This window comes from Bombina bombina, chromosome 5, assembly GCF_027579735.1.
Source record: "Bombina bombina isolate aBomBom1 chromosome 5, aBomBom1.pri, whole genome shotgun sequence".
Lineage (NCBI taxonomy): Eukaryota > Metazoa > Chordata > Amphibia > Anura > Bombinatoridae > Bombina > Bombina bombina.
Window position 1 is genome coordinate 66,944,897 of NC_069503.1, and position 20,192 is coordinate 66,965,088.

Sequence of the window (20,192 nt, forward strand, 5' to 3'; positions counted from 1 at the left end):
GTGAAGGCTTATTAGCGCAGATAGCTGAACCTAAAGTGATTAAATATCTTTCTCCCCAAGACCACTGTGTCCACGGCCTGGATAACAGGTTTGAAAGCTATAACATCACAGCTAAGTGCTTATTATCTATCTCTATAGGTAATAAGTCAGTGAAGCACATGTTTTTAGTTTTAAATACTCCCCATAATTTAATATACATTGGCAATGATATCTTACATAGATATGCCATACAAATAGATTTGTTAAACTCTTGCCTCTGTAGAAGGTTAAAGGGAAACCCTGAAGTATGTCAGGATGAAAATGCAGCCCTGAAATCAAACCAGCAATTACCATATGCTGTAAATATGCAGGTGTCTAACAATGTTATAATTCCTGCTGGGGCTGATAAATTTCTTTTACCCTTACAGGTAAAAATAGGTCAGAAATTAAAAACTTCTGAAACACTAATTTGCCTATCCCATAGAATACAAAATCTGGGTACAATGGCCTATTCTCCTATCTATGGTAAATATTGGAACTTTTCCAATACAGTTTATTGTACATAACATGAGCCCACATAACCTTATCCAAGGGAACTACCATAGGATATGCGCTGGAATCAAGTTATTACACTATTGGATTCCAGAATAATGTAATTGGGCTAATACCTGAAGGATACTTAACTGAAGAACATTTAATAGAAAAGTCCTTTACATCTATGCCAGAGGGTCTATTTACTATTCAGTCTATTTATCCCTTCAGCTCAGAGGAAGGCATCTGTAAAATTGAAGATGCCTCTCTAGTATTTGATCAGCCGATCAAACAGCAAGATTACCCCAATACCCAGAGTCATGGGGGCAATGTAAATTATAATCAAGGGGATCTCACCTCTAGATTGGAAGAAGCCTATGAAATAGGACAATCTGAAATTTTTCCAGGATTTCAGCATATAGTCGAAGAGCAAATATCTGTAGCTAATGGCTGTTCCAGCGATGATGAACGCCAAGAGCTGTGAGAACTCCTGATGGAGTACAAAGATATTTTTGCTAGGGATTCTTATGACTGTGGGACTACAGACTTGCACATTGCAAGAATCCAAACAGATCCCAATGCACCAGCTGTCTTTGTTAAACAATACAGACTTCTATTAGCCTCATATAATTCTCTTGCAGAAATCATAAGGAACTTGGAAGAAAGGGGTATTATCCGACAGGTGTACAGCTCTTATAACAATCCCATTCTAGGTGTTCTTAAGCCCAATGGACAATGGCGTTTGTGTGCTGACTTAAGACAGCTAAACAAATGAGTGTACATGTCTGGCTGGCCTGTGCCATATATTGACCAGTGCCTAGCACAGATGCAGGGATCCAAAATATTCAATGCCATTGATTGTGCACAGGGATATTGGACCATAAAGGTACATGAGGAGGACCAGTATAAGCTGGCATTCTCATTCCAAAAGGTCCAGTATGCCTTTCAGAGACTTCCTTTTGGATACATAAATTCTGGACATGAATTTGCTGTATTCATGCATTAGGGTATGCCTGATGCACTGGAAAGGGGGAGCTTATCTTATGTTGATGATGTTTTAATCAAAAGCACAGACTTTGAAAAACACATTGCAGAGCTTAAACACGTCCTCAACCAACTTAAAAGGGCAGGTGTCAAATTATCCCTACCAAAAGCTCAATGGTGCCGCACTCGTGTAAACTTCTTGGGACATGAAGTTACTTCTGAAGGGCTAAACCCTCAGAAGAAAAAGGTGGAAGCTATAGTAAATTCTAAAAACCCAACTAACTTAAAGGAATTGAGATCATTCCTGGGTATGACAAATTATTCTTGTAAATTCATTGATAATTATGCAGAATTAGCTAAACCACTACTACTTCTTCTAAAGAAGGATGTAAAATGGCACTGGAGTGAGACTCAAGAGACAGCCATCAGAGAGTTGAAGAGAAAACTCACTCAAGCACCTTGCTTAGCGTACCCTGAAGGTGGTAAACCTTTCTTCTCAGAAACAGGTTACACAGATATAAGCATGAGTGCGGTTTTATACCAAAAGCATGATAATTTAAGCAAAGTCATTGCTTATGCGAGCAAAACTCTATCCCCAGTCGAAATAAAATTTAGCGATTGCGAAAAAGCCCTCTTATCTACTGTACAGGCTCTACAAAATTTCTGCAGCTATATACAGGGCGAGAAAATTATTGTAGAAACGGCCCACCAGCCTTTGCTATATTTGCAAAGTGAGAGAATAAGAGATGGTAATTTGTCAAATAGCCGCATAACAGCGTGGACTCTTTCCTTACAAGGCTGGCCCTTAAAAATTTGCTACAAGCAGAATAAAAAGAATCCAGTTGCACAGGGTCTTGCTGAGCTCCACGACTGTACTGCTAAGGATCCTGGGGAAGAATTATCAGAAGATGATTTCCTGGAGGAACAATTGCTTTCCCCATATAAAATGTACAATGAGGACAATTGTCAAACATTACCTTGGGTATATGTTGATGGTTGTTCTTACCATGCCACTATTGATAATGAGCGCAGATTAGTCGCTGGCATTGGTATAACTTGGGCAAATGGATTCCCAAATATATCTGTAGGTTTCAACATTGGACCAAGATCCAGTCAAGTTGCAGAACTCACTGCCGTTCTAAAAACCATTGAAATGGCTATTGAACATGGTATTCATGTATTTGTGATCAGAACTGACTCAAATTATGTGCGTGACAGTTTTGTTGAATACCTGCCAACTTGGAAAAGAAATGGCATGCAGAAAAGCAATAACAAACCAGTCAAGCATGGCAAGTTGTTCTGCGAGATTGATAAATCTGGTGGTATCCAATGATTTGACAATACACTGGAAAAAGACCAAGGGTCATTCCAGAATTCAAGGTCCTAATAAGGAAGGCAATGATCTTGCGGATTCATTAGCCAAACAAGGAGTCATAACTGGAGAACTCCTTAATATTGAACACTTAATGGGTGTAATTCAGGTAGAAGCCATTACCAGAAACCAGGCTAAACAATAGAGTGAGCCTAACCTGGTACGATGGAGTCAGGATTCTCCTAGTGAGGACCTGATCACTAGTCAAAAAGAAGACCCCATTGTAGGCATCTTCTATAAACACATAGAAGATCCTGAAAGCAACCCCATCTCAAAAGATGATTGTATTGGCAAAGAAGATCTTAGAATCTTAATGAAATCCAGATCACAATTCAAGTTACAGGATGGTTTGTTAATTAGAACCTCCAAAACTGGCATCCAGCAATGGGTAGTACCCACCAAGTTCAGAGGTCTAATGCTTCAACATGCCCATGAAGCTCCCACATCTGGTCATCGTGGTGCCAAACTCACGTATGAAATATTGCGTGATTATGCCTTTTGGCCACACATGTTGAAAGATGTTCAAACCTACTGTCAAGGGTGTTTAATCTGTCCACAGTTCCAACCCACTGCACCAACGCACAGAGCGCCATTGCAGAAAAGAGGGATGGTAATGCCATGGTCAGATACACAAATTGATTTTATTGGTCCAGTAACAAGGTCATCAAGAGGTAACAAATACATGTTAACAGTGACATGCCTGTTCACTAAATGGGTAGAGTGCATCAGTGCACCTAACAATAGTGCTGAAACATGCGCAGCATTGCTCATCAACACATATTTTCCAGATTTGGTTTACCCCAAAGAATCGAATCAGATCGGGGAACCCACTTCACTAGCGAAGTGATGACAAAAATGCTCCATATTGCTTATAGAGCTGCCGCAACCAGTCCATTGTGAAAATCCTCTAAAAGTTTGTGAGTGAAACGGGTAAAGACTGGGATGTAAAACTACCTCTAGTCCTAATGGCATTAAGAGCAACTCCAAGTAGTGCTACCAAGATGTCACCTTTTGAACTGATGATTGGTAGAAGAATGGTTCTACCTCAGCATCTGCTGTACCGTACATCAGACCAAAACTTGATAAACGCTGCCAATACACATCAATATGTGGGGAACCTAAGAAAGCATCTGCAATATGCCTTTGCATTTGCTCAAAGGAATTTAGAGAAAGCTGCAACTGCCACTAAAACCTATTATGATCTCAAAACGTCCAAAAAGGAATATGAAATAAAGTTTATCTTTATAATTTTGGAAGAGATCAGGTTAGGGAGAAGAAATTTCTTCCATCATGGAAAGGTCCTTTTGTCATTACTGACAAAATATCTCCAGTGGCCTATAAAATAAGGATCCCCAAAAATGAAAGTTTCAGTTGCAAGCGTGTCATCCTAGGTCCCAATTACAAATCATAGAGGGAGAATGAAGTCATTTCTCCAAATACACTAAAGACATACTATAGATTAAAGATGCCCAGCTAATGAGGATAAGGGCCCAAAAATTACGGACCCTCCACATGGAAGACTGTCTATGATGTGTACGGTCAACATCCTCACCAAATACCACTGACTTTAAGCCAATTCAAATACATGTGTCCTACATCTATTTGAACTGGAAGGGGGATTTATGTCAGGGTATAAGAATATCATCAAATAATATACACATGTATACTTATAAATAATAATATCTGTCTACACTAAATAATTAATTTTGTTTATGGAACCCAAAATGGACACTGTATGTAAACCAGCCCCCTCTCTCACTCATCAAATGAATTACTTGCAGAACAAAGAAATGTTTTCAAAGTAATCTTAGAGGAGACATTTGGTCTATTTAAACAGTCATTTCAAAGAAAATAACAAAAGCTTAAACTGCTATTATAGATAGGACCATTGAACCATTTCAAAAGGCAAAAACTTCAATAAGAGATGGTCAATCTATAATAGCTATATATTCCAGGTTTTAGATCAGTGAAGATACACTTCTCCTAATTAAGAAAGCATTTAACCCCTTAATGACCGGACCATTTTTCAATTTTCTTACCCTTAAGGAAAAGGGCTATTTTTACATTTCTGAGGTGTTTGTGTTTAGCTGTAAGTTTCCTCTTACTCATTTACTGTACCCACACATATTATATACTGTTTTTCTCGCCATTAAATGGACTTTCTAAAGATACCATTATTTTCATCATATCTTATAATTTACTATAAAAAAATATAAAATATGAGGAAAAAATGGAAAAAAACACACTTTTTCTAACTTTGACCCCCAAAATCTGTTACACATCTACGACCACCAAAAAAACAATCATGCTAAATAGTTTCTAAATTTTGTCATGAGTTTAGAAATACCCAATGTTTACATGTTCTTTGCTTTTTTTGCAAGTTATAGGGCAATAAGTACAAGTAGCACTTTGCTATTTCCAAACCACTTTTTTTTCAAAATTAGCACTAGTTACATTGGAACACTGATATCTGTCCGGACTCTCCGAATATCCCTTGACCTGTATATATATTTTTTTTTTTAGAAGACAACCCAAAGTATTGATTTATGCCCATTTTGGTATATTTCATACCACCATTTCACTGCCAAATGCGAGCAAATAAAAAAAATCGTTCACTTTTTCACAAATTTTGTCACAAACTTTAGGTTTCTCACTGAAATTATTTACAAACAGCTTGTGTAATTATGGCACAAATGGTTGTAAATGCTTCTCTGGGATCCCCTTTGTTCAGAAATAGCAGACATATATGGCTTTGGCATTGCTTTTTAGTAATTAGGCCACTAAATGCCGCTGTGCACCACACATGTATTATGCCCAGCAGTGAAGGGGTTAATTAGGGAGCTTGTAGGGACCTTGAAGGGTTAATTTTAGCTTTAGTGTAGTAGACAACCCAAAGTATTGATCTAGGCCCATTTTAGTATATTTCATGCCACCATTTCACCGCCAAATGCGAGCAAATAAAAAAAAAAGTTACATTTTTCACAATTCTAGGTTTCTCACTGAAATTATTTACAAACAGCTTGTGCAATTATGGCACAAATGGTTGTAAATGCTTCTCTGGGATCTCCTTTGTTCAGAAATAGCAGACATATATGGCTTTGGCGTTGCTTTCTCTTATAAAGGTGTATCCAGTCCATGGGTTCATCCATTACTTGTGGGATATTCTCCTTCCCAACAGGAAGCTGCAAGAGGACACCCACAGCAGAGCTATCTATATAGCTCCTCCCCTAACTGCCACCCCCAGTCATTCTCTTGCAGCTCTCGACAAGAAAGGAAGTATCAAGAGATATGTGGTGACTTAGTGTAGTTTTTACCTTCAATCAAGAGTTTGTTATTTTTAAACGGTACCGGCGTTGTACTGTTTTACTCTCAGGTAGAAATTGGAAGAAGAATTCTACCTGGAGGTTTGATGATCTTAGCGGTTTGTAACTAAGGTCCATTGCTGTTCTCACACATAACTGAAGAGTATGGAAAGAAAACTTCAGTTGGGGGGACGGCCTGCAGATTACCTGCTTTGAGGTATGTTCAGTATATTTTTTTCTAGAGAGATGATAAGGTCTAGAAAATGCTGACAGTGCCTGGTATATTTGAGGTAAGCCTGATACAGTGATTTAACAATGACTGGGATCATGCTTGCAAAAAAGGGTAATATTCATGTTAAAGGGACAGTCTAGGCCAAAATAAACTTTCATGATTCAGATAGAGCATGTAATTTTAAACAATTTTCCAATTTACTTTTATCACCAATTTTGCTTTGTTCTCTTGGTATTCTTAGTTGAAAGCTTAACCTAGGAGGTTCATATGTGTAATGTCCCTTTAAGACATTCCACTCAATTCCTCCTGCCTATAAAACCACTCCCCTTTCTTCACATCATTGCTTGATTATTTTGTGCTTAGCCTGTTGTGTTCAACCTGTTCACAGCAGTCTCTTTCAAGTCTGACCTCTAATGCAAGTGCTTATTTTATTTAAGCAATCTCTATAGTTATTTACTGCTGTGTTACCTTGCTACTTTTTCAACTGTGAAGGATTCTTACTTTGGAACCTGCTTCCCTGCTTCAAGCAGCTCAGCATACTGGATCTTTTTCCTTTTGGATTCCTACACTGCATCAAGTCCCGGCTGCAAGGATCACTTCCTCATTTTTGCTCACCTGCTGCACACTGTCTGCAAAGCTCTCATCTGTTCCTCCCAGCAATCTCTCCTACCAAGTTGTAAGTAGATTGTTATCTAAAACATTGTTCACTGCTCTGAAAACTGGATCCAGTCCTTTCTTCATCTGCAACTAAGGTACAAACATTCATTAACTATTTATGCCATATGCTCCACCTTTTACAGGCATAACAAGCTGTTATAACCTCTGTTTGCTTAAGCTGCATATTAATCCACTGACTCAGTAATCACTTATGAACTCTCTTTTTTGACCAAGTGAAATTCATTACCTGTGACTGTTAACCTATCAACTCCTGTTACTAGTTGCATGAGATTTCTAAAGGCACAGATTGTGATATTAACTATATCTTGTCTGCTATCCATTATGTCTTATTAACTTGCTGGCACAGTTTTTTACCAGTTGTTACAGAATAACATTCTGGTTTCTTGTCCAGCTACATTTACAACCTTACATAATAATCAAGCCTATAAAGTTAAAGTTATATAGCTTAATGGATCCACAGGCAGTTAAAGCAGAGTTTGACACTCTCAATCAGAAAGTTGATTTTCTAGCAAGAGGGCTCACAGAACTTCAGGCAGAGAATGCTGCACTGAAAAATGTACTTAAAGATATTGTTGCCCCAAAATCTCCAGACCCTCCAGAACCTTTAATTAACCCACCTGCTGTTTTTTCTGGTAAAAGATCTGACTTCAGAGGTTTTAAAAACGCCTGTTACCTACTGTTTTCAATGAAGCCAAGAACTTACTGCACAGAGAAAATAAAGGTTTGCACTGCCATATCCTATCTTGCAGGTGAACCCAGGGCGTGGGCTAACCGCTTTTTTGAGACACAAAGTCAGTTGTTAGACTCACTAGATCAATTTTTTGCTGCAATGGCATCCCTTTATGAAGACAGCAATAGTCAAATAAACGCAGAAACAAAACTAAGAGCATTAAAACAAGGAAAACGTCCTGTGGAGGACTTTATAACAGAGTTCCAAATGTGGGCCACAGACACATTATGGAATGATATCACCTTGAGAAACCAGTTCAGACTGGGACTTAATGACACACTAAAGGATGAAATATCCAGACTTGATATGCCAGAAACTCTGACTGGACTTATTAAATTAGCAACTACACTGGACCGCAGACTTAGGGAACGCCGTTCAGAAAGACTGACTACAGAGACCACTTTAAAGAGACCCTCACCTATTTACACAGAAAGAGAATCCCATTTCCCCACACCAATGGAGATTGGTGTAATTAAAGCCCCACTAACCTCAGAGGAGAAAAATAGAAGACGCATCTCCAATTTGTGCCTCTATTGTGCCAGTAGAGACCACCCAGTAGCAACATGTCCCATACTACAGAGATCAAGGAAGGGTAAGCCATTACATTTATGCAATACCTCCCTATATAACCACAACAATGCACTCACACTGATTTTATCTCTACAGTGGGATCGACTTCAAATCAAGACTGAGGCCATTGTTGATTCAGGGGCGTATGGGTGTTTTATGGATGCCACTTTTGTTAGTGCTAATAAAATACCGTGTGTTACAAAGCAAAAACCTCTGTTCATTAAAGTAATAGATGGTTCATTGATTCATAGTGGTCCTATAAAACAACACACCATACCTTTATTAATAACTACTACTGATGGTCACACAGAATATCAAAGCTTTGATATAATACCCTCAGCACTACATACCATCATCTTAGGTTTTCCCTGGTTAGTCAAACACAATCCCACTATAGACTGGAAACACTCAAAGATAACATTCCCCTCCTTATTTTGTAAAACCACTTGTTTTCAACAACAAACTATAGGAATGTTAGATGTTAGCATACCAACAGAGTATCAGGATTTAAGTGATGTGTTTGATTTAAAGGAAGCAGAGACTCTTCCTCCCCATAGGGATTTTGATTGTCCCATAGATTTGGTACCCGGAGCAGTAGTTCCATATGGGAAAATATATCCCCTCTCTCAAGATGAGTTACAGTATCTCAGAGAATATCTAGACGAGAATCTTAGGAAAGGTTTCATAGTACCATCTGTATCACCCGCAGCTGCCGGAATATTTTTTGTAAAAAATAAAGATCAATCATTAAGGGCCATTATAGATTACAGAGCTCTGAATGCAGTAACTGTAAAAAACCGTTATCCACTTCCACTCATCCCTGAACTTTTAGAACGTCTCAATGGTGCAACTATTTTCACCAAATTAGATCTGAAGGGGGCATATAATTTGATAAGAATTAAAGATGGGGATGAGTGGAAAACTGCATTCAGGACAAGATATGGCCTATTTGAGTATAAGGTCATGCCTTTCGGCCTTTGTAATGCCCCTGCCACTTTCCAACATTTTATAAATGAGATATTTAAAGACCTCATTGACGTGTGTGTTATAATCTACCTGGATGATATTTTAATTTATTCACGGACTACATCTGATCACATTAAACATGTTAGGTGGGTTTTGACAAGATTGCGTGAAAACAGGTTATTTGCTAAACTTGAAAAATGCCTTTTTCATGTCCATGAGATAAAGTTTCTTGGATACATAGTAACACCAGATCAAATCCGAATGGATCCAGATAAGTTATCTGCAATAAAGGATTGGCCAAGACCCACTAATGTGAAATCCTTACAGAGATTTCTGGGTTTTACAAATTTCTATCGCAAATTTATTCATAATTTTTCAACAATTGTTAAACCCCTAACCAGTTTAACCAGCAAAAATACTAAGTTTACCTGGTCTCCTCACGCAGAGGAAACTTTCCTTTTATTAAAAGATAGATTCATCTCTGCTCCTATATTGAATATACCTGACCATACTTGTCAGTTTATAGTTGAAGCAGATGCCTCAGACACTGGAATTGGGGCAGTTCTTTCTCAAAAGTCTAAATTAGACAATATACAACATCCCATAGCCTATTACTCCAGAACCTTACAACCAGCTGAAGCTAATTACTCCATAGGGGACAAGGAATTGTTAGCAGTCAAATCAGCACTAGAAGTATGGAGGCATATATTAGAGGGCACAAAGACTCCTTTTATAATATATACAGACCATAAAAACCTACAATATTTACGCCAAAGTAAAACTCTCTCCTCCCGTCAAGTGCGATGGAGTTTATTTTTGGACAGGTTTAACTTCCTGATTACTTATAGACCTGGACGTTTAAACACAAAAGCAGACGCATTGTCCCGCATCCATGAACAAAGCTTAAGGCCAGATCAAAATATGTATTTAATACCCCCACATAAGATAATAGGTCAGTTAACAACATTTGAGAATGACATTATCAGAGCACTCCAAACAGATGACCTACCTAATGATAGCCATCTAATAAAAGAAAATACTGGACTTTACACTTATCATAAAAAGTTATACATTCCAAAACAATTACGGAATTTTATCCTAAACTACTACCATGACAACCCATTATCAGGCCATCCAGGTATACATAAAACCAAAGAATTACTTTGCAGGGATTTCTGGTGGCCCAAAATATCAGATTCTGTACAGGATTATGTCAATTCCTGTGATGTTTGTGCCAGAAATAAAGTTGAAAGAAAGAAACCCATTGGATATCTTAATCCCTTACCTATACCAGAAATTCCATGGTCACTGATTTCTATGGATTTCATAGTGGAACTACCTCTATCTCAAAACCATAATACCATTATGGTCGTGGTCGATCATTTGACCAAGTTGGCCCATTTTGTTCCCTTAAAATCACTTCCCACCGCAACAGAGACCGCACAAGCTTTCATTAACAACATTGTGCGCTTACATGGCATACCACGGTCCATCATTACCGATCGCGGTACTCAGTTCACCTCTCATTTTTGGAAAACTCTTTGTACCAGTTTACGTATTCAACCAAGACTAACCTCATCTTACCATCCGCAGGCAAATGGTCTCACAGAAAGAGTGAATGGCTTACTTGAGCAATATTTACGTTGTTATATCACTCACCTACAGGACGATTGGATCTCTCTCCTTCCCTTGGCAGAGTATTCCTACAACAACTCAATTTCATCCTCCACTAGGGTAACACCTTTTTATGCTACTTATGGCTACCATCCTCAATCCATTCTACTATCACCAGATAGAAGGGCATCCCCTTCAGCTTCAACATACTTAACCAATTTACAAAACACTTTGACTTTACTAAAAGAACATTTAAACACTGCTAAAGCTGGGCAAAAACTTTATTATGATTTGAGACACAGGCCGTGTCCTGATTACAAACTGGGAGATCGAGTCTGGCTTTCCACCAAATACCTGAAACCGGCAGTGCCCTCCAAGAAGCTGGGCAGTCAATACATTGGTCCATTCCCCATTGTTCGAATTCTAAGTCCGACGTCTGTTACCTTGGACTTACCGAGACATTTCAGAATTCACCCCACATTTCATGTTTCGCTTCTGAAGCCCTATATCTCGAGCGCATCACGTTCACGTCCCCAGGCACCTCCACCGCCCATTCAGTTGGATGGTCAGGAAGAGTTTGAGCTTGAAACCATCTTGGACTCCAGAATCTCTCGTGGACGTTTGGAGTACCTCCTCCGTTGGAAGGGTTACGGTCCTGAGGAAGATTCTTGGGTACCTCGCTCCCGTGTTAATGCTCCTCAGCTGCTTAGGGCTTTCCATCTCCGTTATCCTGATAAACCTTCTACTGCATCCTCGGAGAGGATGTCCTGAGTGGGGGGATATGTAATGTCCCTTTAAGACATTCCACTCAATTCCTCCTGCCTATAAAACCACTCCCCTTTCTTCACATCATTGCTTGATTATTTTGTGCTTAGCCTGTTGTGTTCAACCTGTTCACAGCAGTCTCTTTCAAGTCTGACCTCTAATGCAAGTGCTTATTTTATTTAAGCAATCTCTATAGTTATTTACTGCTGTGTTACCTTGCTACTTTTTCAACTGTGAAGGATTCTTACTTTGGAACCTGCTTCCCTGCTTCAAGCAGCTCAGCATACTGGATCTTTTTCCTTTTGGATTCCTACACTGCATCAAGTCCCGGCTGCAAGGATCACTTCCTCATTTTTGCTCACCTGCTGCACACTGTCTGCAAAGCTCTCATCTGTTCCTCCCAGCAATCTCTCCTACCAAGTTGTAAGTAGATTGTTATCTAAAACATTGTTCACTGCTCTGAAAACTGGATCCAGTCCTTTCTTCATCTGCAACTAAGGTACAAACATTCATTAACTATTTATGCCATATGCTCCACCTTTTACAGGCATAACAAGCTGTTATAACCTCTGTTTGCTTAAGCTGCATATTAATCCACTGACTCAGTAATCACTTATGAACTCTCTTTTTTGACCAAGTGAAATTCATTACCTGTGACTGTTAACCTATCAACTCCTGTTACTAGTTGCATGAGATTTCTAAAGGCACAGATTGTGATATTAACTATATCTTGTCTGCTATCCATTATGTCTTATTAACTTGCTGGCACAGTTTTTTACCAGTTGTTACAGAATAACATTCTGGTTTCTTGTCCAGCTACATTTACAACCTTACAATATGCTAATTTCTTAGACCTTGAAGCCCACCTCTTTCAGATTGCATTTTAACAGTTTTTCACCACTAGAGAGTGTTATTTCACGTATTTCAGATAGATAACACTGTGCTCGTGCACGAGAAGTTATCTGGGAGCAAGCACTGATTGGCTAGATTGCAAGTCTGTCAAAAGAACTGAAAAAAGGGACAGTTTGCAGAGGCTTAGATACAAGATAATCACAGAGGTTAAAAGTATATTATTATAACTGTGTTGGGTGTGCAAAACTGGGGAATGGGTAATAAAGGGATTATCTATCTTTTAAAACAATAAAATTCTGGTGTAGACTGTCCCTTTAATGCTCATATTACTTAGTGTAAAAACGTTTGCATGGTTTATAGAAAAAATGTTTTTTCTCTGAGGGTGATAAATCTTTATTTGGGGCCTAGTTTTCCACATGGCTAGTTAGATTACTCCTAGGAGTACTTTTTTAAGGCCCTCTGACATTGAGTGTATGGTGGGAGGGGCCTATTTTCGCGCTCTAAATGCACAGTTGATTTTCAGACTGAGATATCCAGCTTCCCTAAAGGAGTCCTCTGTTATCTAGGACCACTATAGAGGGTTTTTTTCCTGCAAAAATCGTGTTTAAGGGCAGATAGGAGCCACAGCAGAGCTGTGGCAGTGTGTTTGACTGTTTGTTAACGGTTTTAAAGTTTTTCTAATCCGTTTTTGGGCCTAAGGGGTTAATCATCCATTTGCAAGTGGGTGCAATGCTGCTTTAGTCCCTTATACACTCTGTAAAAATTTCGTAGAGTTTACTACTTTTTAACACTGTTTTGCAGTTCATGTGGTAGTTTTTTTCTCTTAAAGGCACAGTACCATTTTTGTATAATTGCTTTTTCACATTTATTAAAGTGTTTTCCAAGCTTGCTGGTCTCATTTCTAGTCTGTTAAACATGTCTGACATAGAGGAAACTCCTTGTTCATTATGTTTAGAAGCCATTGTGGAACCCCCTCTTAGAATGTGTACCAAATGTACTGACCTTTCTATAAGTTATAAAGACCATATTATGGCTTTTAAAGATTTATCACCAGAGGTTTCTCAGACTGACAAAAGGGAGGTTATGCCATCTAGCTCTCCCCACGTGTCAGAACCTATAACTCCCGCTCAAGTGACGCCAAGTACATCTAGCGCGTCCAATGCGTTTACCTTACAAGACATGGCGGCAGTTATGAATCATACCCTCACAGAGGTATTGTCCAAACTGCCAGGGTTACAAAGAAAGCGGGACAGCTCTGGGGCTAGAAAAAATACAGAGCTTTCTGATGCTTTAGTAGCTATGTCTGATATACCCTCACAATGTGCAGAAGCCAAAGCAGGAGAGCGTCTATCTGTGGGTGACATTTCTGATTCAGGGAAGGCGTTACTTCAGTCTGACTCTGAAATGACAGTGTTTAAATTTAAGCTTGAACACCTCCGCTTGTTGCTCAGGGAGGTTTTAGCGACTCTGGATGACTGTGACACCATTGTAGTCCCAGAGAAATTGTGTAAAATGGACAAATACTTTGCAGTGCCTGTTTACACTGACGTTTTTCCAATCCTTAAGAGGTTTTCAGAAATTATTACTAAGGAATGGGATAGACCAGGTGTATCGTTCTCTCCCCCTTCTGCTTTTAAAAAAGATGTTTCCTATAGATGCCGCAACACGGGACTCGTGGCAGATGGTCCCTAAGGTGGAGGGAGCAGTCTCTACCCTAGCTAAGCGTACAACTATCCCTGTCGAGGACAGTTGTGCTTTCCTAGATCCAATGGATAAAAAATTAGAGGGTTTCCTTAAGAAAATCTTTATACAACAAGGTTTTATTCTCCAGCCTCTTGCATGCATTGTCCCAGTCACTGCTGTAGCAGCTTTCTGGTTCGAGTCTCTTGAGGAGGCTCTACAGGTAGAGACCCCATTGGATGATATCCTAGACAGGCTTAAAGCTCTTAAGTTAATTCATTTATTTCTGATGCCGTTTTTCATTTAACCAAGCTAACGGCTAAGAATTCAGGTTTTGCCCTACAGGCACGTAGGGCGCTATGGCTTAAATCCTGGTCAGCTGACGTTACTTCAAAGTCTAAACTTCTCAACATCCCCTTCAAAGGGCAGACCCTATTCAGGCCTGGACTGAAGGAGATAATTTCTTATATTATTGGAGGAAAAGGCCACACCCTTCCCCAGGATAGGTCCAACAAATTAAGGACCAAACAGACTAATTTTCATTCCTTTCGAAACTTCAAGAGTGGCGCAGCTTCAACTTCCTCTTCTGCAAAACAAGAGGGAAATTTTGCCCAGTCCAAGCCAGTCTGGAGACCTAACCAGGCTTGGAACAAGGGGAAGCAGGCCAAAAAACCTGCTGCTGCCTCTAAGACAGCATGAAGGAGTAGCCCCCGGTGGGGGGCAGACTTTCTCTCTTCGCCCAGGCTTGGGCAAGAGACGTCCAGGATCCCTGGGCTCTGGAGATTGTTTCAAAGAGAAGAGAGCAAGTCCGGGGTCAGATTTAAAAGCCAAATACTTTATTGTAAAAGTTAAAATCCAACATGGGGACAGAGCACAAAAAAATCCAAACACCTAACACTATGGCTTACGCGTTTCGGCCGTAGCCTTACTCATAGCCAATATCACATTGCTGATCTATTCAGTTTAAAAAGGCCCCCCTGGGCTGTGATTGGTTCAAAAAACAATAGGCGTGTTGGAACTGTGATTAGTTACCTGTGAAACTAACAAACAAATATCTACTATAAGTCAATCCAGCATAACAAAACATTTGAGGCATAAAAAACTTCAAAGACAAACATAGATAAATTGAAAGTACAAACACTGAATGACGGCCTTGTCTTATGTAAAACCTAGCCTTAGGAACTATCCTGGTATATCATATTAAAGTGTCTATAATTAAAACTAACCTATTAATAATAGTTATTGCCAGTCTCAAATATGTAATTATCTACATTTGTAATATCCATCATAAAGCTGGAAATTGAAAATGTCAATAAATCTACAGCTAATCCGGTCTGTAAATACATGGATTAAATGTTGTTGAGTGTATCAAAATATATATGAATATGACTCTATGACTAAGGATGGAGCAAATAAAATAAAATTTAATTTAGAGAATTCAAAGAATTCAAAATTAAATGTATGATGTAAAGTAAAAAATTATAAAAATAAAAGTGATGGTAGTGAGAAAATATTTGAATCCAGAAGAACTAAGGGATATCTGATATTATTATTCCCAATAATTGATTAGATCATATTGGGAATTTAAACCTCTGGGATGTCTGGTTTCCAGCTGGAAAATCCAGAACATTTCTCGTTTTCCTAACAATTTTTCTTTGTTACCCCCCCCCTCTGGGGAGTAACCACTTGTTCGATTGCCTTCCATTTTAATGAAGCAATGCTATTATGATGTTTTGTGACAAAGTGCTGCACAATTGGAGTAGTTGCTTTCCCCACTTTGATGGTACTAAAATGTTCCCGCATACGGGATCTTACGTCTCTAGTCGTAAGTCCTATATATTGGACCTGACATTGTGTACACTCCAACATATAAATAACATTGCTTGATGAGCAATTGAGACATCTTTCAATGTCATATGTTTTGCCTGTGACAGTAGAGGAAAAGGTGGTTGTTATATCCATATATTCACACGGTTTACACCTATTGTGTCCGCATCTGAACATGCCCCTATGTGATATGTGTGAATAAATTTGTCTCACAAACTTTAGAGAAAAATAAAATAAAGGGAATGTAGCTCTTTTCTTGTAAACAGCAAATATATATAACTTAATATACTCGCATGCACAAGGTGAGCATTTACTTTAGTAATTGAAATGAAAGTATGGACTATACCTCTATGAATGTAAATAATAATTCTTATGTGAGAAGCTTATATAGCTTCTACTATATAAACAATGATTCGTTTATGATCAAAGAAAAAATGAGAAAAAATTCCTTTAAATTCAGGATATGAAATAAGTTGATAAAGTTCAAATCTTAGTAAAGTAATGTTCAAATAACTTTCCTTTAGTTTCACGCACTCACACAAACACTCTAAAATATATATACAATGATCCAACACACACGCAATATTGAGCAGCAAGGAGGAGGTTAATTCAGTGAAAATACAGCTCAGGTAAGTAATGACACTTAGCGTTATATTTGTAAACCTTAAACTTTGTATACATTACGATACCAATACCAGCGTGGTGATAAGACCAGATTTCCCCAGAAACGATGGTGAAGCGTGGAGAGCGGTATTAGCAGCAGAGTATATACTAAACCGGAGAAATTTAGAAAGCGGCGTCCGGTAGCAGCATGTGTGAGTGCGGCTTCAGCTGTGAGTGATAGAGTTCCGGAAGCGTAGGAATATGATTAGAAGTAACGGTCCCAAAAAAGGAATCAGGAAAGAAGTGCAGCAAACTTTGAGTACAAACAGCCTTCAAAAATTATTAAATACTTTAGACCTGAAAGGGAAAATAAATTGCTTGAAATGAGCAATAGCAAAGGATGAGAGAATCCACTTTAAGTTTCAGGCACTGAGTAATGGAGAAGCACTTCCTTAAATAGGAGGAAGTGCTGACAGTCAGAAAGTCTTAAAGGGATATCACATCCCCCCCTTCTCAGGGAATCACCCCCGGGGATTCCAGACCAGGTTTAAGGGGGTAACGATGATGGAATGACTTCACCAGACGAGGGGCATGAACTTCCGAATGAAGATGCCAGGAATCATCCTCTGGACCATAACCCTTCCATCTGATAAGATATTCTAATCTTTGTCGTCGAATCCTAGAATCCAATATAGATTCAACTTCAAATTCCTCTGGAAGATCCACTGAGATAAGAGGTGGAAGATCAACTGTCGTACGTGTCATTGAATCAAAAGGTTTTAGTAATGAAATATGAAAAGTGGGATGAAACTTGTAGTCCTTGGGTAACGTGAGTTTGACCACATTGGGATTTATTACCTGCTCCACAGGGTAAGGTCCCAGAAATTGGTTAGCCAATTTCTTGCTAGGGACCTGAAGTTTGAGGTTTTTAGTAGAGAGTAATACTAGGTCACCTATTTTATATTCAGGTCCAATTGAATGTTTCCGATCATAGTATTTCTTTTGGTATTCCTTAGCTTCAGCTAGATGTTTTTTCAATACTCTTAATCGATCTTGAAGCTTGGAAGAAAAATCTAAAGCTGAAGGGGAATTTACTGTTTTGTGGGACAAGGTTATAGTATTAGGATGGTACCCATAAGTTGCGAAGAAGGGGGATGTTTTGGTTGAAGAACAAAATGAATTATTATGAGTAAATTCAGCCATAGGAAGGTAAATTAGCCAGTCATCTTGTAAATGTGAAATATAAGAACGTAAAAAGTGTTCAATAGTCTGGTTGAGTCTTTCTGTCAAGCCATTTGTCTGAGGATGAAAAGCAGTAGTGTAGCGATGATCAATTTTCAGTAATTTACACAAAGATCTCCAGAACGAAGAGGTGAATTGGGTACCCCTGTCAGTAATAATATTAGAGGGTAAACCATGTAGTCTTACAACCTGATCAAGAAATACTTTAGCTGTAGTCATGGCAGTTGGTAATCCCTTAAGTGGAATAAAATGAGCCAGTCTTGTTAAATGGTCGACTACTACCATGATAGTGTTATATTGTTGTGATGCAGGTAACTCAACTATAAAATCCATGGCAATAGTACTCCATGGTTTATCTGGAATGGGCAGAGGCCTAAGTAACCCTATGGGTTTTTTATGTTCAATTTTATTTCTAGCACAATTCTCACACCTAGAGACATAATCATAAATGTATTTATTCATTCCTGGCCACCAAAACTTACGACGGGTAAGTTCAATGGTTTTCTGTATCCCTGGGTGACCAGATACGGTGTCATCATGGGTATGTGTGAGAATGGAAGATCTTATTTTCTCAGGTATGTATAACTTTTCTTCATGATAAAAAAGACCTGTAGTAGGATCTTTGGAACAATTTTGTAATGGTATTGAATCATGTTTTAGAGCGTTGTAAATCTCTTCTTCTAAAGGTGTTAAAGTACCTATTATCTTTTCTGGTGGAATAGTGAAGTTAGGTTGTTCATGTGGAAGTAACTCATAAATACGTGAAAGTGCATCTGCCTTTGTGTTTTGACTCCCAGGTTTATAAGTTATTAGAAAGTTAAAGCGATCTAGAAAGAGTGACCATCTTGCTTGCCTTGCTGTTACGTCTTATTCTTTTTTAAGTATTCTAAATTTTTATGATCAGTATATATAAGGAATGGAATTACTGATCCTTCTAGTAGGTGTCTCCATTGTTCTAGAGAACACTTAATAGCAAGGAGTTCTTTGTCTCCAACACTATAGTTAGCTTCAGCACAAGTCAACGTTCTTGAATAGAACGCAATGGGATGAACTTCACCTGTCTCCTTATTTTGTTGGGAAAGAACAGCCCCTATGCCTGTATTAGATGCATCAACTTCCAACAGGAACTGTTGATCAAATTTAGGCAGTGTTAGTATTGGAGCTGTTGTGAACATTTCCTTAAGACTATCAAAAGTCTTCTGGGCTTGTTCAGACCACTTAAATCGCTGTTTTATGCTAGTTAATTGTGTTAATGGTTTTATCACTGAGGAGAAGTTTTTTATAAATTTACGGTAATAATTTGCGAAACCAATAAATCGCTGTAATGCTTTTACTGTAGTGGGTTTAGGCCAGTCTTTAATAGCGGATACTTTTTCAGGATCCATTTCTATTTTGTTTGGGGTAATTATATAACCCAAAAATTTTATTTTTGAGACATGAAAAACACATTTTTCTAGCTTAGCATATAACTTATGCTCCTTGAGTCGAGTAAGAACCCACCTAACATGTTTTTCATGTTCTATGGGAGATTTCGAATAAATCAGAATATCATCTAGATATATGATGACACAGATATCCATTAGATCATGAAAAATCTCGTTGATAAAATGTTGGAAGGTTGCGGGAGCATTGCTCAAACCAAAGGGCATTACGTTATACTGGAAAATACCATAGCGGGTTCTGAACGCGGTTTTCCATTCGTGCCCTTCCTTTATGCGAATAAGATTATAAGCGCCCTTTAGATCTAATTTCGAGTAGATCGTGGCCTCATTTAATCTTTCGAGTAACTCTGGTATGAGAGGTAAAGGATACCTATTTTTAATTGTTATTTCATTCAATGCCCTGTAGTCTATAATGGGTCTTATTGTCCCATCTTTGTTGCGTACTAAAAATAATCCTGCAGCAGCAGGGGATGTTGAGTGTGAGATGAACCCTTTTCGCAAATTTTCATCTAAATATGATCTTAGATATACCAATTCTTCTTGCGAAAGAGGGTAAATCTTACCATGTGGTATCTGAGATCCCGGTATTAAATCAATGGGACAGTCAAATTCCCTATGTGGTGGGAGGTTTTCTGCCTCCTTGAGGTCAAATACCTCTGCCAGGTCCTGATAAATTTGTGGTAGCTCATGTTCTATAGTAGAGATTACCTGATAGGGAAAACAAGTCTTTATACAATAATCAGAGTCAAATTTTATTTGTTGTGATGACCAGTCAATATGAGGATTATGTATTTGTAACCAGTTGAAACCTAAGATAATAATA